Consider the following 22,920-nt stretch of genomic DNA (forward strand, 5'->3'; position numbering starts at 1 on the left):
TAATGCATAACCCCAAAACGATATTGGTAAGTCGGTAAGAAACATCATTGATTGCACCATATCAAATAACGTGCGGTTATGATGTTCGGACACACCATTACGTTATGGTGTTCCATGTGGCGTGAGCTGTGAAACTATTCCACATTGTTTTATATGAAGGCCAAACTCGTAACTCAAATATTCTCCTCCACGATCAGATCGTAGAAACTTTATTTTCTTGTTACGATGATTCTCCACTTCACTCTGAAATTTTTTGAACTTTTCAAATGTTTCAGACTTGTGCTTCATTAAGTAGATATACCCATATCTGCTCAAATCATCTTGTGAAGGTCAGAAAATAACGATACTTGCCACGAGCATCAACACTCATTGGATCGCATACATCGGTATGTATTATTTCCAATAAGTCGGTAGCTCGTTCCATTGTTCCAGAGAACGTAGTTTTAGTCATCTTGCCCAAAAGGCATGGTTCGCAAGCATCAAATGATTCATAACCAAGTGATTCCGAAAATCCATCTTTATGGAGTTTCTTCATGCGCTTTACACCGATATGACCCAAACGGCAGTGCCACAAATAAGTTGCACTATCATTATCAACTTTGCATCTTTTGGCATCAATATTATGAATATGTGTATCACTACGATCGAGATCCAACAAACTATTTTCATTGGATGTATGACCATCAAAGGTTTTATTCATTTAAATAGAACAACAAGTATTCTCTGATTTTAAATGAATAATGTATTGCAATAAACATGATCAAATCATATTCATGCTCAACACAAACACCAAATAACATTTATTTAGGTTCAACACTAATCCCGAAAGTATAGGGAGTGTGCGATGATGATCATATCAATCTTGGAACCACTTCCAACACACATCGTCACTTCACCCTCAACTAGTTTCTGTTTATTCTGTAACTCATGTTTCGAGTTACTAATCTTAGCAACCAAACAAGTATCAAATACTCAGGGGCTACTATAAACACTAGTAAGGCACACATCAAACACCTGTATATCAAATATACCTTTGTTCACTTTGTCATCCTTCTTATCCACCAAATATTTAGGGCATTTCCGCTTTCAATGACCATTTCCTTTGCAGTGTAAGCACTCAGTTTCAGGCTTTGGTCCAGCTTTGGTCTTCTTCACGGGAGTGACAACTTGCTTGCCATTCTGCTTGAAGTTCCCTTTCTTTCCCTTTGCCCTTTTCTTGAAACTAGTGGTCTTGTCAATCATCAACACTTGATGCTCTTTCTTGATTTCTACCTTCGTCGATTTCAACATCACGAAGAGCTCGGGAATCGTTTTCATCATCCCTTGCATACTATAGTTCATCACAAAGTTCTACTAACTTGGTGATGGTGACTAGAGAATTCTGTCAATCACTATCTTATCTGGAAGATTAACTCCCACTTGATTCAAGCGATTGTAGTACCCAGACAATCTGAGCACATGCTCACTAGTTGAGCGATTCTCCTCCATCTTTTAGCCATAGAACTTGTTGGAGACTTCATATCTCTCAACTCGGGTATTTGCTTGAAATATTAACTTCAACTCCTGGAACATCTCATATGGTCCATGACGTTCAAAACGTCTTTGAAGTCCCGATTCTAAGCCGTTAAGCATGGAGCACAAAACTATCAAGTAGTCATCATATTGATCTAGCCAAACGTTCATAACGTCTGTATCTGCTCCTGCAATAGGTCTGTCACCTAGCGGTACATTAAGGACATAATTCTTCTGTGCAGCAATGAGGATAAACCTCATATCACGGATCCAATCCGCATCATTGCTACTAACATCTTTCAACACAATTTTCTCCAGGAACATATCAAAATAAACATATGAAAGCAACAACGCAAGCTATTGATCTACAACATAATTTGCAAAATACTACCAGGACTAAGTTCATGATAAATTTAAGTTCAATAAATCATATTACTTAAGAACTCCCACTTAGATAGACATCCCTCTAATCCTCTAAGTGATTACGTGATCCATATCAACTACACCATGCCCGATCGTCATGTGAGATGGAGTAGTTTCAACGGTGAACATCAATATGTTGATCATATCTACTATATGATTCACGCTCGACCTTTTGGTCTCCGTGTTCCGAGGCCATATCTGCATATGCTAGGCTCGTCAAGTTTAACCTGAGTATTCTACGTGTGCAAAACTGGCTTGCACCCGTTGTAGATGGACGTAGAGCTTATCACACCCGATCATCACATGGTGTCTGGGCACGACGAACTTTGGCAACGGTGCATACTTAGGGAGAACACTTCTTGATAATTAGTGAGAGATCATCTTAAAATGCTACCGTCAATCAAAGCAAGATAAGATGCATAAAGGATAAACATCACATGCAATCAATATAATTGATATGGTATGATATGGCCATCATCATCTTGTGCTTGTGATCTCCATCTCCGAAGCACCGTCGTGATCACCATCGTCACCGGCGCGACACCTTGATCTCCATTGTATCATCGTTGTCATTACGCCATCTATTGCTTCTACGACTATCGCTACCGCTTAGTGATAAAGTAAAGCAATTACAGGGCGTTTGCATTTCATACAATAAAGCAACAACCATATGGCTCCTGCCAGTTGCCGATAACTTCGGTTACAAAACATGATCATCTCATACAATAAAATATAGCATCACGTCTTGACCATATCACATCACAACATGCCCTGCAAAAACAAGTTAGACGTCCTCTACTTTGTTGTTGCAAATTTTACGTGGCTGCTACGGGCTTAGCAAGAACCGTTCTTACCTACGCATCAAAAACCACAACGATAGTTTGTCAAGTTGGTGTTGTTTTAACCTTCGCAAGGACCGGGCGTAGCCACACTCGATTCAGCTAAAGTGAGAGAGACAGACACCCGCCGGTCACCTTTAAGCAACGAGTGCTCGTAGCGGTGAAACCAGTCTCGCGTAAGCATGCGCGTAATGTCGGTCCGGGCCGCTTCATCTCACAATACCGCCGAACCAAAGTATGACATGCTGGTAAGCAGTATGACTTATATCGCCCACAACTCACTTGTGTTCTACTCGTGCATATGACATCTACGCATAAAACCTGGCTCGGATGCCACTGATGGGGAACGTAGTAATTTCAAAAAAATTCCTTCGCACACGCAAGATCATGGTGATGGCATAGCAACGAGAGGGGAGAGTGTTCGTCCACGTACCCTCGTAGAGCGTAAGCGGAAGCATTATGACAACGCGGTTGATGTAGTCGTACGTCTTCACGATCCGACCGATCCAAGCACCGAACGTACGGCACCTCCGAGTTCAGCACACGTTCAGCTCGATGACGATCCCCGGACTCCGATCCAGCAAAGTGTCGGGGATGAGTTCCGTCAGCACGACGGTGTGGTGACGATGATGATGCTCTACCGGCGTAGGGCTTCGCCTAAACTCTGCGACGATATGACCGAGGTGGAATATGGTGGAGGGGGGCACCGCACACGGCTAAGGAACGATCCGTAGATCAACTTGTGTTGTTGTGCCTAGAGGTGCCCCCCTCCCCCGTATATAAAGGAGCAAGGGGGAAGGAGGCGGCCGGCCTAGGAGGGGCGCGCCAAGGGGAGTCCTACTCCCACCGGGAGTAGGACTCCCTCCTTCCTTGTTGGAGTAGGAGAAGGGGGGAAAGAGGGGGAGAGGAGGAAGGAAAGGGGGGCCGCACCCCTTGTCCAATTCGGACCAGAGGGGGGCTGCACGCCTCCTTCCTTTCGGCCTCTCTCCTCTATTCCCGTATGGCCCAATAAGGCCCATATACTCCCCGGTGAATTCCCGTAACTCTCCGGTACTCCGAAAAATACCCGAATCACTCGGAACCTTTCCGAACTCCGAATATAGTCGTCCAATATATCGATCTTTACGTCTCGACTATTTCGAGACTCCTCGTCATGTCCCCGATCTCATCCGGGACTCCGAACTCCTTCGGTACATCAAAACTCATAAACTCATAATATAACTGTCATCAAAACCTTAAGCGTGCGGACCCTACGGGTTCGAGAACTATGTAGACATGACCTAGAACTATTCTTGGTCAATAACCAATAGCGGAACCTGGATGCCCATATTGGCTCCTACATATTCTACGAAGATCTTTATCGGTCAAACCGCATAACAACATACGTTGTTCCCTTTGTCATCGGTATGTTACTTGCCCGAGATTCAATCGTCGGTATCCAATACCTAGTTCAATCTCATTGCCGGCAAGTCTCTTTACTCGTTATGTAATACATCATCTCGTAACTAACTCATTAGTCACATTGCTTGCAAGGTTTATAGTGATGTGCATTACCGAGAGGGCCCAGAGATACCTCTCCGACAATCGGAGTGACAAAATATAATCTCGAAATACGCCAACCCAACATGTACCTTTGGAGACACCTGTAGTACTCCTTTATAATCACCCAGTTATGTTGTGACGTTTAGTAGCACCCAAAGTGTTCCTCCGGTAAACGGGAGTTGCATAATCTCATAGTTACAGGAACATGTATAAGTCATGAAGAAAGCAACAGCAACATACTAAACGATCAAGTGCTAGGCTAACGGAATGGGTCATGTCAATCACATCATTCTTCTAATGACGTGATCCCATTGATCAAATGACAACACATGTCTATGGTTAGGAAATATAACCATCTTTGATTAATGAGCTAGTCAAGTAGAGGCATACTAGTGACACTCTGTTTGTCTATATATTCACACATGTATTATGTTTCCGATTAATACAATTCTAGCATGAATAATAAACATTTATCATGATATAAGGAAATAAATAATAACTTTATTATTGCCTCTAGAGCATATTTCCTTCATAATAAACATTTATCATGATATAAGGAAATGTAAAATAACAACTTTATTATTGCATCTAGGGCATATTTCCTTCATAAAGAGGTCCACGGAGCTAATATGTATAGAAAGCAAATGAGACAGCAATTGTTAAAAAATAAACAATGACCACTGTTAAAGAGGTTCAGTAAACAATGACCACTGCTATCAGCTTTTTAATTAAGTAACACCAACCTAAGTTTAGTAAACAAGGCATTAAGCACTGACCACAATATACAATGACCACCATACACTAATGACAACACATGCCTAAACAAAGACCAAGCACTTAACAAAGCTAAACAACTTGATAAAAAATCATTAAGCACTGACCAGATCAAACAATGTGGACCAAGCATTAAACAGAGCCAATGAGCAGCTTCCACTAAACACGTTCTGAAGCATACCTTCTGAGCACATCCAAGAAACCTCCTGCCGGTGTGCATCCCTTCAAATGCAACAAAGCGCTATGTCGGCTCGCCGTGCTCGCACACTGACATTTGTGTCAATGCCATTGAAATTCGAATTGTGCATGGTAGCAGGAAGCTGCAGAAGCAAACAAAGAAAGCCCTAGGTTCAGATTGAGCTCATTCACAAAGTCTCCAATTCACTAACCCTAACCCTACCTCTAGCTCTCTAAAAACTGACCTTGATGATGCCATCACAGGAGGAGGTGATGTCACGATTGAATCCTCACAGGCCTCGCCGTCGTTCCATGACACCATGGCGCGGCGGAGCAGCAGAACGACGGCCGGCGGTTGGGGCGGCGACGGGGGAGAAGAACAGAGAGTGAGGAGAGGGCGACCCGGATGCGAGAGAGTGAGGAGAGGGCGAGCCAGATGCGAGAGAGTGATAAGAGAGGCGGTTCGATGCGGTTTTGACAGACGGTGCGTCCGATGTAACTGTAGCGACGTTTAGACGGCGTCAGATCACGGCAATTATGCCACGTTACCAAAACAGGGCCCCACCTGTCATAATAGAGCTTAAAATGCCCAAACATAGGTTCAGTGGTTTCTGCAAATGATTAGGCCGGAAATCAGTGTTTTCTGCACTATTTTCGTAGAAAAGTCTTTTCTACAATCATACGCTTCAATCTGTTGGTTTTGTGCAATTCACTGTCCATTTCATATGTGCATCAATGGGTTCACGAGAGAGAAAGCAAACTCAGATAACCAAGAAGCAAATTTTCTTTTGTTTTTCGCATCGACAAAAGGTAAATCCGTCTGCTAATAAAAAGATGAAATAATTTCGTCTAAAAAACAAAAAGAGATAATATAAAAAATCCCCACCCGCCTCGCCTCCCTCGCCGACGCGCCGCCCCTCCGGCAAGAAGGCACCCTCTTCCTCGCTCTCGCTCGGATGACCGCTGCCCTCGCGCCTCGGGCTTGGAACGATCACTACACTCGCGCTCCTCACTCTCCGATCGGTCGACGCGCTGTGCCGCCACAACCAGTCCACTACTGGCGCCGCGCTCTGAGCTAGCTCCCTCGCCGTTCCCGTCGCCTTCCTAGCTCCTTCTCATAGGTATGGCTCAGTCTGTACATCCTTGCCCCAAATCCCTTGGTTCCTTCCTACTGTGACTTACCTGATATTTTGTTTTATCTCAGTGGAGGTTATTCCTCATATTCGTTATTACAGTAACAGAAGAGTAGAACATCAGAGTACAGGGGGTTACATATACATGAATTACAGGAATCTAATGGGGAGACGGTACACAGGACTTACAAGGTTAAAAGTCTAAAGGGGGGTCAACCTTCTCCAGTCCATTGCTGCCCTTTGACACCAGCATATCTCCAAGTTCTCAACTCATCCAGAATGCCATCACAGATTTGCAGCAAGCTCTGCACCTTGCCATTGAAAATCCTGTTGTTTCTCCTCTTTCCAAATATGCCAGCAGATGATCATGATTAAAGCCGAGAGCTCACTGCGTCTGCTTGTACTGGTCTGATGAAGAGAGGAAAGCTAGCCACCATTCCAGAAAACTTTGAGTGGAGTTGGTCAGCATGATTTGAAATTTGAGTTGGGCAGCAAAAGGGCAAGATGTGAACAGGTGAGAGGCAGACTCCATCCTAATCTGCAAAGAGGGCACAGAGGGTTATGAGGCCAACCCCTTTTGGCGAGATTATCGGCTGTCAGGCACTTCCCTTGTACAGCCAACCAGGCAAAGAATTGCACTTTAGGGGGGATTTTAATTTGCCGTGTGAGCGAGCTCCTTGAAAGGGAACTCAATCCTTCCCCGGACCTGACACAGATAAGCAGATTTAGCACAGTACTTCCCATCAGGAGTCCATTTTCAGACAGCAAAACTACTTGAGTGCGGTGCCAAAGGTTGATAAATTCAGAAAGAACATTAATGTCCAGGTTGTGCTTTATCAAAGATATCCATTTACTGTTCGTGAGGCCCTCATTAACAGTGATCTTCCTCTTCTTGGTGTGTTTATAAAGATTTGGGAAGGCAAGCACATTCAACCAGTGGTCGTGCCAAAATGAAACCAATTTGCCATCCCCCTAGATGAAACAAGTACTAGCAATAAACAGAGCCTTGACTTCCTTGTCAACAGGGATCAGAAGATCATGCCATGGCTTGCCTTTCTCTATGATTGAGCCACAACCACCTCACTTTTAGAGCAATACCTTGTTTCTGAAGATCACGGATACCGAGCCCACCAAGCTGCACCTGCGAGCAGACCTGCGACCATCACACCAAGCACCTACCACTAGTGATAGCATCAGCTCCTGCCCAAAGGAAAGCATGCCGCAGTTTGTCAATCTGCTTGGTAACCCACTTTGGCTGCTCCATGGCAAGAACCAAAAAAGATGGACATGGCTGATAATAGGAAGCGAACAAGAACCAACCCCCCAGGGGAAGAGATCCAACGTGCCTTCCATGCAGCAATTTTCTTGATAAGCTTATCCAGAAGCTCTTGGAAATCAGTCAATTTCAGACGCTTATCCGAGAGGGGCATCCCCAAATAAGTACAAGGGAAGCTAGCAATCTGGCAACCAATAGCAGCTTGCAGAGGAGTGAGATCAATACCATCACATCTGGTTGGAAGAATTTTACTTTTAGCCATATCGGTGCATAGGCCTGTCACTTTACCAAAGAGATCCATTATCTGCGAAACAGCATTGAAGTCCTGTAATAAAGGTTTGATGAAGATGATAACATCGTCTGCGTAAATGGAGGCCCTATGCTTGATGGCCATCTTGCCGAGGGGGGAGAGGACGTTCTTCTGCTGAGCAAGGTCCATCAGGCGACCAAGACAAAAAGCGACGGCAAGAACGGGTCACCCTGCTTCAGACCTTTCCTATGCAGAATTTGATCAGTGACCTGAGAATTAACAAGCACCTTGGTGGAGGCCGACAGAAACATAGCAGAGATACTCCCAAAACCTCTGAACTGTAGTAGCTTGAGTAAGAATTCCCATGCAACGGAATCAAAGGCTTTGGAGAGGTCTAGCTTAATCATAACAGCCGGAACCTCTTTCTGTATAAATGATTTTGCCATTTCTTGTACATAAACGAAGTTATCATGAATGCTTTGCCCTTTAGAAAATGCATTTTGGCACTGAGAAGTCAGACGATGCATGAAAGGCTGCAGTCTAGAAGCTAAGATTTTGGCAATTATCTTGGCAAAGCAATGGAGGAGACTAATCGGACGAAACTCATTTGGTTTATTGGCCCCCTGGTGCTTAGGGAGGAGGGCTATGATGGCACTATTCAGCAGGAAAATATTTTGGGTGTTGAGGTTCTGGAAGTGTAAGACAGCACCGACAAGACCATTCTTTATGAGATCCCAGCACTTGCCAAAGAATAGCCCTGTGTAGCCATCCGGACCAGGAGCTTTTTCAGGATGCAAGTCAAAGATTTCTAGGCACGAGAGGTTGGTCTCAGGAAAGCAAAGAGCAGCAAGGTTGAGAGAGGTCTCTCTATGTTTGATAAGATCCCAACAAGCCATTGAAACCAGTGGACAAGGACGACGGCAAGAAAGAAGATCAACATCCCTAGGAGGCCATGGTCGGTGAAGCAGATGGGGCAGAAGAAGGAAGCTGCAGACAAGGAAGATCAGAAATAATAAGATGTTCTGGTTGAGGACCGGAGTGGATGGCGTATTGGCCTACAAGCTGCAAGCAGACGGTGCAGAGGAGATGACGATGTGCCACACGATGACAGCGATGAAGGATAAAATTTAATCCAGTTCTTGAGGAGCAATGCTGAAACATTTCTTATTTTCAGAATAGAAGCCTGAATCAAGAGTTTTCATCAAGCTAATTAGAATGTCATTATCTTTTAGTCATTCTACTCAAAGAGTTTGGTGACAGAGTAGGCTCATTTTTTTAAAGCTATCTCAGACCTAATTGTGATTCCTAATGGAGGTCTGCAGGTCTTTTTTTGTGTGCCAAATTATTGCATCATGGAACTAACTGAAAAAACTGAACTTTTTTGCAATGACATTTTCAGATTGCACTAGTGTCACTACCTCACTACTAAGTTGCGGAAAGTACACAAAGCATGAGACTACTGAACACACATCGAGCAATCGGTATTTTCCGCGATTTCAGTAATGGGTATATTATTGCATAAGCTACTGCTAAGTGAATCAGGATTTCCAGAGTAAGCAAATTAATTTTTATTTGGTAGATCAGCTGCAGCTTTATACGATTAGATAAATGACTAGTTCAAGGTAGACAGAAAATAAAAGATGCTGATGTTTGATATGATTCACCCTATGTTGACTTGCAGATTTTTGTTGAAAGTCAGCCTCATTGAAGATTTGACCCAGAGAGGATGAAGATTTGACCTCTGTAATATCGCCTCTCTGTATGTTGGTGTAAGCATCATTTGTTCTACTAGATAATTATATGCTCAAGAGTGCCTGGAGGTGATATGCTCAAGTGGTGCTAATTCATACTAGTAGTTGACAAATCCCTTGATTCCCTGTGATCTATAGAATCATATGCATATTTCTATGATTTCCCAGGAAATTGCTTTATGGTGTTTTCTTAGATGTCTCAGAATGTGTTGTGTGGAATTCTTCATTTTTATGCTTTCCCAAATTTATTTGGTTCTGGGGATTTTATCCCATTCCACATGTTACCATTTGACTAATACTCCTACTACTACTGCAGGAGTGAGTAGGACTCTTTTTTTTTTTTTTGCGGGCGAGTGAGTAGGACTCATGGATGCTTGGTCAAACTATGTACCAGTACAGTACACTTGTACAGATGGAAGAAATACTAAAGTCCCCAAGGGCAAAAGGATTCGCTCCCATGAAGCAAGAGCATAGGATTCTCACGGACTGGCTTGTCTGCCACGTCCATGTTTGACGCTTGCGGGCAGTGGAGAGGGACAGTGGTGGTGGGGGCTTGCCTGCCAAGTGCCAACGGCCACCGGAGACGGATGGGCGGCGATGCCAATAATGTGAGCCATCCATCCATCCATCCATGTGACGGTGCTTTGGCCTGAAGTGTCGAGTGTCGACACCTATATTGATTTATTGAGCGGCTTTAGGTTGGAGGTGTCGACATCTTTGCTACGGACAGTCTTGAGGAGCTGCTGTACCCCATTGATTTAATATGGGGAAGAGATAGTCCGGGTAGGTCCAGAGTGTCGACACCCCTGCATTAATTATTGTTTTCTTGCCGTCGTCGAGTCATTATCGTGCAAGCCCACTTGGCTTGCACGCCGGGGTCCATCCATTCTTCACATTCACGACCGCCCTTTGCCGTGTACTGGAGCCATCCACAGATTACCAGTAGCTATAGCTGTTTACTCCTCGCAAAAAAAATAAAAGAAAATTGGCTGTTTACTATGGTACCACTCAGTCCTACACGCGAGGTTGGCCGGCACATCACGCTTCTTTAGTGTATACGGCGTACCTAGCACGGCTCGCCTTCCGTCTCCGTCCTCCACTTTGTTATTGGAGTAAGCTCCGCACCACGTCACGGCTTTCGTGCTCATCTTTATTGGCTTCCCCGTCGTCACGCCTTTCGCCATCTTTAGTGTCGGGCACGGCACGTCGTGCGCCAACTTTCGGCGGCAGGCATCCCCACTCCCCTCGTAAGGCGTGTATATGAGCGCTTGTGTCTATACTGATGCTCAAAAAAAAAACTCCAGCGCCCGACCTCCTTTGATCCGAGTGCGTCCCTTAAGAGCAAAATGGATAGATCCGGGCGGACCCATCTTGTTTGTTTTATGTCCGGTCCGATCCATTTTTGACGTAAACTTGCTCCTGGTTTGGGGCCAGACGGACACCGAACGGACAACCGCGTCGGCCTCGCAGTGTCCGTCCCGGGCCCGCGCGTCAGCCGTCCAACCACCTCCCGCTGGCCCCATTTACTCCGCATGAGCGGCCGGGCCCACCGATCAGCCTCACCACCACCCACGTCCACGTCTGTTTTAGTGCCGAAGCAGTGGACTAGTCAGTCCACGCACTTCTCCTTCTCGCACGTGTCCCCCTCACTGCCTCCTCTTCCCCCGACACCAAAAACCTAGGCGCCGTCCACCTCGCCCCGCTCCGACCATGGTGTTCTAGGACAGCAAGGGCAAGGCCCCGGCCAAGCGTCGGCACGACCACGAGGTCGGATCCTCGTCGGTGTCGTCTGGCAGCGCCGGCACGACCACGAGGTCGGATCCTCGTCGGCGTCGTCTGGCAGCGCGGCCACGCCCGCTACCTCGCCGTCTGCATGCTCCATCTCACCGGCCCCTGGTCCGGTGCGCTTCCGACCGTATGTCAAGGTCGAGGTTTGCTGGAGGTACTCGGAGACATGCACTCCGCTGCCATGGTCGGATGCCCACCTCTAGAATGGGTGGCATTTGAGCCCGGCTCGGGTGCCCATCCCACCCATCCCAGCGAGCAGTCGCGCCCGGCTGGAGGAGATCAACCGGCGGCGGGCCCGTATCCCGCGGGAGTTGCTGGCCGACGCGCGCTATGCCGTCGACTTGCCGCTCACGTGGTTCCACGACGAGCACGACATGCGCCGGCAAACTTATTTTGCCGGTCGTGCCCGTAGCCCTTGCCTGTGCGCCGCGTGTGCGCGCGCTGCGCCCGGCTAGAGGAGATCAACCGGCGGCGGGGTCGTATCCCGCGGGAGTTGCTGGCCGACGCGCGCTACGCCGTCGACTTGCCGCTCTCGGACACGTGGTTCCGCGGCGAGCACGACATGCGCCGGCAAACTTATTTTGCCGGTTGTGCCCATAGCCCGCCCCGTGCGCCGAGTGTGCGCGCGCCGCACCCGGCTAGAGGAGATCAAGCGGCGGCAGGCCCGTATCCCGCGGGAGTTGCTGGCCGATGCGCGCTACGCCGTCGACTTGCCGGCCTGGGACACATGGTTCCACGACGAGCACGACATGCACCAGCAAACTTATTTTGACGGTTGTGCCCGTAGCACGCCCCGTGCACCACGTGTGCGCGCGTCGAGCCCACACAGAGCGTGTGGTCGCACGCGCGTGCGCGGCCTGATGCCGTCGCCCTCTCCCTCCCCGTCACCACCGCCACCTCCCGCCATGACATCGGAGGAGGAGGAGCGGCTGATACGGGCCGTCATGGAGGACTCGGAGCGCGAGTTCCAGCACCGCGAGGAGGAGGAGTGGCAGGGCCTGAACCACATGCTGGCCCAGTCAACGGCCAGCAATGTGTACGTCCCGAAGCTCGACGGCGTGCAGGTCAAGGAGGAGGCCCCAATGGTGGTGGAGGAGGTGCACGTGAAGGCGGAGCCGGCGTGGAACCCTGCCCTCGTCGGGCAGTCATGGTTGTGGACGACCACGGTGCCGTGCAGCCCACCCCCCCCCACCACCACCATCGCGTGCACCAGAGCCCGCACAGGAGCCCGCCCCTGTCTGGGGCCGCCGGCGCACCTCTGGATGCCCCCACTGTCGGTGTCAAAACCGGCGGATCTCGGGTAGGGAGTCCCGAACTGTGTGTCTAAGGCTAATGCTAACAGGAGGTGGGGGACACGATGTTTACCCAGGTTCGAGCCCTCTCTATGGAGGTAATAGCCTACTTCCTGCTTGATTGATCTTGATGATATGAGTATTACAAGAGTTGATCTACCATGAGATCGTAGAGGCTAAACCCTAGAAGCTACCCTATGATTATGTTTGTTGTTGTCCTCCGGTTTATATAGACACCGGGGGGGCTAGGGTTACACAGAGTCGGTTACAGAGAAGGGAATCTACATATCCAAGTTGCCAAGCTTGCCTTCCACGCAAAGGAGAGTCCCTCCCGGACACGAGACGAAGTCTTCAATCTTGTATCTTCATAGTACAACAGCCCGGCATAAGCATATAGTCCGGCTGTCCGAGGACCCCCTAATCTAGGACTCCCTCAGTAGCCCCTGAACCAGGCTTCAATGACGATGAGTCCGGCGCGCAGATTGTCTTCGGCATTGCAAGGCGGGTTCCTCCTCCGAATTCTCAAGAGTACCTGTTGTAACGAGCAGTGTCCGGCTTCCCATTTAATGTTGCACTCATCGGCTTCCTCACCCCAAAGAAAAGAAAAGAAATAAAACTATTTACACGGGAAAGCTCCCAACAAGCAAAAGAAGAACGAGAAATCTTTTTGGGTTTTCTTTTAATTACTACTACTACAAGCATGGAAAATAAACTAGCATAAAGCTAGAACTAATTTTTTTGTTTTTTCTTAAGGTTTTTCAAACACACAAGAAGGCTTAGAAAAGAAAATAAACTAGCATGATAGTACAATGAAAAAGTATGAGCACCGACAACTAGAATGAGTGTGTAAACATGAATGTAATGTCGGCGAGAAATACGTACTCCCCCAAGCTTAGGCTTTTGGCCTAAGTTGGTCTATGGCCAACGCTGGCCTGACGGATATCCAAAATCGTAGCTGGGGTCATACTGACATGCAGCGGCTACTGCCTGACGGGCTGCAGCTTGGAGGCGAGCTGCCTCCGTCCTCCTCTCGTACTCGTTCGCCTCCTTCCTAGTTATAACATATCTCCTTTTTGCCTGAAAGTCAAAGAAAGTAGGAGCAGGGAGAGCAACATGGACAGTGCGACGTCTGTCGAAGATTAGTCGGTACTGAAGAGGCTGTTCGTCCTATCAACAAACTGATGGTGAACCATAGCATTATAATCTAGATAAGCAGGAGGTAATTCCATATCATTTACATGTATGGGTACATTAAGATAATTAGCTACACGGGTTGCATAAATTCCACCAAACAAATCTTCACTTATACTGTTAAGATGCAACCTTCGTGCAACAATGGCCCCCAAGTTATATTGTTTATCACCTAATACTGCACTCTTGAGGACACTACGATCTGGAAGCACGTGTGACAAGCCTCATCTTTACAGTTAATGCATCTACCTATAAAGAGAGCAAAATAATGAATGCAAGGGAAATGAATGGCCCCTATGGTAGCTTGTGTGATTTCTCTAGATTCCCCCACAGTGATACTAGCAAGAAAGTCTTTATATTCAGATTTGCGAGGTTCACTAACATTGCCCCACTGCGGGAGTTTACAAGCAGTATTAAAATCTTCTAGGTCCATGGTATATGATTTATCATAAAGATCAAATAAAATAGTGTGAGAATAGCGCGAGGATGTAAATTTAAACCTTCTCACAAAGGAATCAGTTAGGTAGTAGTGTTGTGAGCACTTATCTGACACGAAGTCTTCAAGATCAGCATTATGCACATACGCGTCAAATTCATCCTTGATGCCTGCTTGGAGCATAAAATCCTCTGACGGTCATTCACAAGGCCGTACTTGAGCTTCCCTCGGTGGTTCATCGTCCGGCTCACGTATCCCGAGCCTTGGTCCTTGCTTCCTTGAGGAACCACCTTGGTATATTTTCCTAAACATTTTTCTTCCTCTGATTAATTTTTGAAATTTTTAGTGACTCAAAATAAAAGTGAATCAAACTCAACAAAATTGATAGCAACTACTCCCACAAGTGCCTAGAGGCTATATCATGCATTAAAAATACTTTGGACCATATACATTTGACATGCAAGCTCAAGAACAGGGTCACCTTAGCAAGAAAAATTTGCAATGAATAAAACACTAGAACAAAAACTAATTGGCCATTGGAGGAGTCACATACCGAAGAACAATCCCCCAAAGCAGTTTTGTGAATGGAGCTTTGAGCAAGGAGATTGAAAATCGCAGCAAAATGAGCTAGAACACGAATTTGAGCTATGGGAGGATTTTTTTTCTGGAGGAAGACGAAGTGGGTGCAGAAATAAGTGGAGGGGGCCACGTGGGGCCCACGAGGCAGGAAGGCGCGCCCAGGGGGGTGGGCGCGCCCTGGACCCTCGTGGCCAGGTGGCGTGGCCCCCTGATGTGTTCTCACTGCCAAATATTCTTAAATATTCTAGAAAAAAAATCATATATCATTTTCGGGACATTTGGAGAACTTTTATTTTTGGGGTATTTTTTATTGCAAGGATAATTCAGAAAAAAGACAGAAAATACTATTTTTACTTTATTTAATCTAAATAACAGAAAGTAAAAGGAGGGTACAGAGAGTTGTGCTTTCTAACTTCATCCATCTCATGCTCATCAAAAGGAATCCACTAACAAGGTTGATCAAGTCTTGTTAACAAACTCTTTCCGAATAACATGAAACCGGAGAATTTTCGAATAACACTAGGTTACCTCAACGGAGATATGCATGTCCCCAACAATAAGAATATCATATTTCTTCTTGACAGTAGGAAGAGGGAATTCAAAATCTCCGATAGTAATCGTTGAACTTTTTCCAATAGAATTGATACTGTGGACTTGAGGTTGTTTCCTCGGAAAGTGTACCGTATGCTCATTACCATCAACATGAAAAGTGACATTGCCTTTGTTGCAATCAATAACAGCCCTGCAGTATTCAAAAAGGGCCTACCAAGGATAATTGACATACTATCATCCTCGGGAATATTAAGAATAACAAAGTCTGTTAAAATAGTAACATTTGCAACCACAACAGGCACATCCTCACAAATACCGACATGTATAGCAGTTGATTTATCGGCCATTTGCAAAGATATTTCAGTAGGGTGTCAACTTATTCAAATCAAGTCTATGATATAAAGAGAGAGGCATAACACTAACACCGACTCCAAGGTCACATAAAGCAGTTTTAACATAGTTTCTTTTAATGAAGCATGGTATAGTTGGTACTCCTCGATCTCCTAGTTTATTTGGTATTCCACCTTTAAAAGTATAATTGGCAAGCATGGTGGAGATTTCAGCTTCCGGTATCTTTCTTTTATTTGTAACAATATCTTTCATATACTTAGCATAAGGATTCATTTTAAGCATATCAGTAAAACGCATACGCAAAAAGATAGGTCTAATCATTTCAGCAAAGCGCTCAAAATCCTCATCATCCTTTTTCTTGGATGGTTTAGGAGGAAAAGGCATGGTGTCGGTGTCAAAACCGGCGGATCTCGGGTAGGGGGTCCCGAACTGTGCGTCTAGGCGGATGGTAATAGGAGACAAGGGACACGATGTTTTTACCCAGGTTCGGGCCCTCTCGATGGAGGTAATACCCTACTCCTGCTTGATTAATATTGATGATATGGGTAGTACAAGAGTAGATCTACCACGAGATCAAGGAGGCTAAACCCTAGAAGCTAGCCTATGGTATGATTGTTGTTCGTCCTACGGACTAAAACCCTCCGGTTTATATAGACACCGGATAGGTTAGGGTTAAACAGAGTCGGTTACAATGGTAGGAGATCTATATATCCATATCGCCAACCTTGCCTTCCACGCCAAGGAAAGTCCCATCCGGACACGGGACGAAGTCTTCAATCTTGTATCTTCATAGTCTTGGAGTCCGGTCGTGACGATAGTCCGGCTATCCGGACACCCCCTAGTCCGGGACTCCCTCAGTAGCCCCTGAACCAGGCTTCAATGACGACGAGTCCGGCGCGCATATCGTCTTCGGCATTGCAAGGCGGGTTCCTCCTTCGAATACTTCATAGAAGGTTTTCAACACAAGGATAGTGTCCGGCTCTGCAAAACAAGTTCCACATAACACCATAGAGAGAATAATTTTTGCACGGATCTGCTGACGTATCCTGTGGCGTGACATCACACCACGGCCGGGCCTTTATATGAATCGTTTTTTACTGTTCCACCTCAGCGCGTTTAGCGAGGCGGTTTCCTTGGCACGTCTTATCAAAGCGTAGATCGTGCCCCCTTATTCCGGGATTCTCATCAATACGGACATGGGTAACCCATCTGCGCCATTGATTACGGCACTTGGGAAATAAGCGAGTTTTACCAGGCTGGTGGGGGACACATAGCTTCGTCCGTCCATATAAGGGGATAAGGATCCACCTTTTCACCTACGCCTTCTTCCTCCCTTGCTTATCCATTTCCGCGCACTCGAGCTCCAGCGCCCAAGTCCGCACATCCCACCTCAACCTTTCTCCAACCATGTCAGGAGCGGGAGGCAGGTGGATGGCCTCCTCCATCACGGAGGGGCACATCACAAGACTGCGGGAGGCCGGATACTTGTCCGGCGACATCACGCACAGGCTGCCCGATGCGGGGCAGCTTATTCCAACCCCCGGGCCCCATGAGAGGGTAGTGTTTCTCCCCCACTTCCTCCGCGGACTAGGTTTTCCACTTCACCCATTTGTCCGGGGGCTCATGTTCTACTACAGCCTGGACTTCCACGACCTGGCCCCGAATTTCATCCTCAACATCTCGGCGTTTATCGTCGTGTGCGAGGCCTTCCTCTGCATCTAGCCCCACTTTAGCTTATGGCTGAAGATCTTCAACGTCCGGCCGAAGGTAGTGGGCGGCCGTCAAGCGGAGTGCGGAGGCGCCATGGTTGGCAAGATGGCCAAAGTCCCATGGCTCGAAGGCGCTTTCATGGAGACAATAAAGGGGTGGCAATCGGGGTGGTTCTACATCACCGAGCCCCGCGACACCGAATGGGCGGCGGCCCCCGAATTCAGATCTGGCTTCCCCACACGGCTCTCGTCATGGAAAGAGACGGGCCTGTGTTGGGGAACGTTGCAGAAAATTAAAAATTTTCCTACGGTTTCACCAAGATCCATCTATGAGTTCATCTAAGCAACGAGTCAAGGGAGAGAGTTTGCATCTACATACCACTTGTAGATCACGAGCGGAAGCTAGCCAAGGGGATGATGATGATGGAGTCGTAGTCGAACGTGATTCGGATCACCGATGTCCAAGTGCTGAACGGACAGCACCTCCGCGTTCAACACACGTACGGGACGGGAGACGTCTCCTCCTTCTTGATCCAGCAAGGGGGAAGGAGAGGTTGAGGAAGATTGCTCCAACGGCAGCACGACGGCGTGGTGTAGTTGGTGCAGCAGTACTCCGACAGGGCTTCGCCAAGCATATACGGAGGAGGAGAGGTGTTGGGGAGGGGAGGGGCTGTGCCTTGGCTTGTCTTAAGCTCCCATGCGCCTTCCCACTATATATAGGGGTGGAGGGGCTGGTTTCTTGCCCTCCAAGTCCATTGGGGCGTTGGCCAAGGTGGGAGGAAAGAAATCCCATCATTTCCTTCCCCACCGATTGTTATCCCCCTTTTTTAGGGATCTTGATCTTATCCCTTCGGGATATGATCTTATTCCTTCTAAGGGGGGATCTTGGTGCGCCTTGACCAGGGGTGTGGGGCCTTTCCCCCACTACTCACGTTCATGTGGGTCCCCCCAAGCAGGTGGGCCCCACTCCGGAACCTTCTAGAACCTTCCCGGTACAATACCGAAAAATCCCGAACATTTTCCGGTGGCCAAAATAGGACTTCCCATATATAAATCTTTACCTCCGGACTATTCCGGAACTCCTCGTGACGTCCGGGATCTCATCCGGGACTCCGAACAACATTCGGTAACCACATACAAACTTCCTTTATAACCCTAGCGTCATCGAACCTTAAGTGTGTAGACCCTACGGGTTCGGGAGACATGTAGACATGACCGAGACGTTCTCCGGTCAATAACCAACAGCGGGATCTGGATACCCATGTTGGCTCCCACATGCTTCTCGATGTTGTCATCGGATGAACCACGATGTCGAGGATTCGATCAAACCCTGTATACAATTCCCTTTGTCAATCGGTACGTTACTTGCCCGAGACTCGATCGTCGGTATCCCAATACCTTGTTCAGTCTCGTTACCGGCAAGTCACTTTACTCGTACCGTAATGCATGATCTCGTGGCCAACACTTTGGTCACCTTGAGCTCATTATGATGATGCATTACCGAGTGGGCCCAGAGATACCTCTCCGTCATACGGAGTGACAAATCCCAGTCTCGATCCGTGTCAACCCAACAGCTACTTTCGGAGATACCTGTAATGCACCTTTATAGTCACCCAGTTACGTTGTGACGTTTGATACACCCAAGGCACTCCTACGGTATCCGGGAGTTACACGATCTCATGGTCTAAAGAAGAGATACTTGACATTGGCAAAGCTCTAGCAAACGAACTAAACGACCTTTGTGCTATGCTTAGGATTGGGTCTTGTCCATCACATCATTCTCCTAATGATGTGATCCCGTTATCAACGACATCCAATGTCCATAGCCAGGAAATCATGACTATTTGTTGATCACAACGAGCTAGTCAACTAGAGGCTCACTAGGGACATATTGAGGTCTATGTATTCACACGTGTATTACGATTTCCGGATAATACAGTTATAGCATGAATAAAAGACAATTATCATGAACAATGAAATATAATAATACTTTTATTATTGCCTCTAGGGCATATTTCCAACAGCCTGACGTGGGGGAATTCGGACGAGACATCTGAACTTCAAACATGCGTCCGAAACCTGGTGGCCAAGAATCTTAGGCTTGTCGACGTAATCCAGGTGATGCTCATCCGCCGGATTCTCCCATGCCAACAACGGGCCTTTAATCTGTGGGAGTTCGATCCGGCACAGCACCGAACTTTGAGCCGGTTCTTCGACACTACGTACGAAGACACCTGGAAGGTGCTGTTCAAGGGCGCCGAAGCCCCAGCATCCGCTACCAAAGATCACGGATACAACTCGCAGCGTCAAGCCGGCGAGGTAAGTTATTTTACCCTTTATGGGACTCTTTTTTCATAGATTGACTCTACATGGGATCTAAAACTCCCTAAATTTTGACAGGACTGGCTGAAGACGTCTGGACAGATTAACTGTCCGGCTCCTTTGCCGGAAGACCCAACGGACGCCCAATTGACGGGGCTGCTGGCTCCGGCGCCCCATGTGGTGCCGGAGAAGAAGGCCAAGAAGGAGGTCACGGGAACTCGAAGGAGTTCCCGACGCTAGGTGTTGTGAGATTCTGAAGCAGAATCTTCTCCTGAGGACGAGGAGGAAGAAGACGAAGCTCCTCCCCCAGCGGGGGAGGAGAAGAAAAGGAAGGCCGCCCCAACTGGGGAGGCCGGAGGGTCCAAGAAGGGAAGAACCCTTCCTCCGGACTTCTCCACCAACGTCGACGACAACGAGGAGGATTGGCCTACAAGGGCCAAGCCCCTGGCGAGATCGTAAGTGTCCGGATACCCATGGCTTTTTATTATCGCAGAGTGTTCTCTAATGTTGAACAACCATGCAGCCCGCCCAAGGGCGAGTTCGCCGATTCATCAAGCGGGTCCCTGGGCTCGTCGAAAATGGAGAGTACTTCGCTTCCGACCACCTCCTCGCCTCACGCTGCGGATGACGCCGTGGTGGGGCCCCAAGGAGGGCTTGGTCAAGAGGAGGTGGCGCAGGAGGTGCCACAAGGCAACCTCCCGGACTCCAGGCGCGCGGGGGGCAAGACCCCCAGGGGCTCTAAGCCCGACCCTCGTCCGGACTCCATGCCGGAACCATCAGCGGTTCCGAAGTCCGACCAGCGGATCCTTCGCAAGAAGAGTAAGACGCCGGTGTCCTCCGTCCAACCGGAGGCACCAGATAGCTTACTGGAGGCGCTTAACAGCGCTTCCATCAAGGAGGAGCACCGCACTGTTATGAGTGCGGTGATCCGAACAGTTCAATCCGCCAAGAGCGGACTGACCGAAGCCTGTACCAGCCTTCTAACAGGCTTTGAGGTAAGTTTAGAATATATAAAAATATTACCGCATAAACAGTAGCCCCTGATGCTTAGTTCGGCGTTCGGAAAGAAAAGCCGGACTAAGGATCTAAAAAGGTATACGCAGGAGTCTAACATAGGTATGTGAATATGGGAATGCAGGCTGCGCTGCTGACCTCTGCCGCACTGACTACGGAGGTCAATGCATTGAAGCAGAACCTCGAGCGGTCCGAGAATGAGCTCGGACAAGCCAAGAAGCAGCTCGAGGACAAGGAAGGTAAGTAATACCTTATTAAAGAAATACCTTATCGAAAAGGTTTTGGTTGCAAAAAATAACAGGAATAACATGGGTACTGCAGGGGCCACGAACGAGGTGGAGACCCTGAAGGAAGCGATGTCCGTAGCCGAAAACAAAGCGGCTGCGGAGCGCATCGAGCGAGAGAAGGGGGAGGCGCAGCTGGCCAAGGTATGGCAAGAGCTCCAAGCTCTCGTGGAAAAACACGAGAGTTTGGAGCGTGACTCGAAGACTCGAGAGTCCGAGCTCGCCTCGGCTCTTGAAAGTGCCAAAGCTGCTAAGGCCGAGGCCCAAAAAGCCCTCCAAGAAATTGAATCATTAAAGAAGATAGCGGCGGGTAAGGCATTCTTTATGCAAAGCAAGCATGTGAAAGTGAATTACCTATTACTTACCCGGATTCGGAGCTCTCCAGGAGCATTCGCAGATTTGCCCCGCAGTGCGTCTAATGCTGCCGCATTCTACCGCGCCAAGGAGGGGAGCTCGACGGAGAAGGTGTTCTGGTCTCAGTATGCTGAGGCCGGACATCTGGTGCCCCTGAGCGACCAGCTGAAGCAGCTGGTCGAGCTCCACAAGGTCGCCGAACAGGCCATGAAGGGCCTTATAGTTCGGTTGTGGCCATTAGGAGCCATGCCTGGGAGCTACTTTGGCTTGGTGCAGCGGCTGGTGGACGCATGTCCATGAATTGAAGTCATCAAGCACTCCGTCTGCATTGAGGGTGTCCGTCGGGCCCTTGCCCGTGCTAAAGTGCGCTGGGGCAAGCTGGATGCGGAGAAGCTTGTGACGGACGGGCCACTGAAGGGCAAGGAGCATCGCACGCCCGAAATGTATTATGAGGGCCTCCTAAAGGGTGGCCGCCGAATAGCGGACGAGTGCTCCAAAGATGTAATTTTTTAATAGACTCGCATTTGTTATCCTGTACGCTGAAAACTTGTTCATATGCGCTAAGCAATGCTTGTTAATTTAAAATATTACCTTCTGTGCGGCCGTTTATCAAATTTGAGAGATGGCAAGTCATTGGCTTCAGCCCCCATGCCACGAGTGCTGGGGTGTTCGGGATAAACTTGAGCACTCTTGTTCCCATTCTTGGGTCCATCTAGGGAGGCGCTTAACACAACGAACAAGGCAACCGGACTTATAATGCTTGAACACTCTCACTTAACCATAGAATTCTATAATTTTAAATTTCGGCGAAGCCCCTAGTATTCGGAAGACCGAGTTTGGGGCGCTATCCACGCCTTGGTTGGACAGTTCCGGTTCCTCGCTCTAAGCGGCATAAGTCTTTAGGGACCTAAAAAAACCTCTTGAACAGCGACCGGCTATCGCCTTATCATGACGGTCAATTTTAGCTTTCTCCACTGAGGTGCTCGACCCAGCTCAACTGGGGCACAATCGCAGTGGTTCTCCCGGTGCTACCTTAGCCGATATAGCGGAACGTAAGGTACCAAAACACGGGAGCCGGGCAAACCCAACTATTGACCCAAGACATGATTCAGAGCCGATTCATATAGTGCTATAAGTTCGGGGTGCCGCACTTGTGAAAGTGTTCGGACTTATCACACCATAATTTTGGGGTACTTAAGCCCCTGGTGTATTGGCCGTACCAAAGTGTACGGGTGCAACATGTCATGAAATGAACATATATGTAGAAAAAGAAAGGAGTGCAATAATAGACAAAAGCTATGTATTGTTTATTCAAAAAGGTACTGCAATGAGAGCAGAACGATACAAATAGTACGATAAGCAAGGGATGGG

At 47.9% G+C, this 22,920-nt stretch overlaps 1 long non-coding RNA gene across 1 annotated transcript; it reads left to right on the plus strand.

Moving 5' to 3' along the window:
* Positions 1-6,111: 6,111 nt before the first annotated feature.
* Positions 6,112-9,862, plus strand: LOC123148755 (uncharacterized). The gene is made up of 4 exons (XR_006474115.1): positions 6,112-6,388; positions 6,472-9,240; positions 9,326-9,478; positions 9,608-9,862. It is a non-coding gene; the product is annotated as an uncharacterized lncRNA (long non-coding RNA).
* The last annotated feature ends 13,058 nt before the right edge of the window (positions 9,863-22,920 follow it).

Source organism: Triticum aestivum, chromosome 1B (assembly GCF_018294505.1).
Source record: "Triticum aestivum cultivar Chinese Spring chromosome 1B, IWGSC CS RefSeq v2.1, whole genome shotgun sequence".
In the NCBI taxonomy this organism is placed as follows: Eukaryota; Viridiplantae; Streptophyta; class Magnoliopsida; order Poales; family Poaceae; genus Triticum; species Triticum aestivum.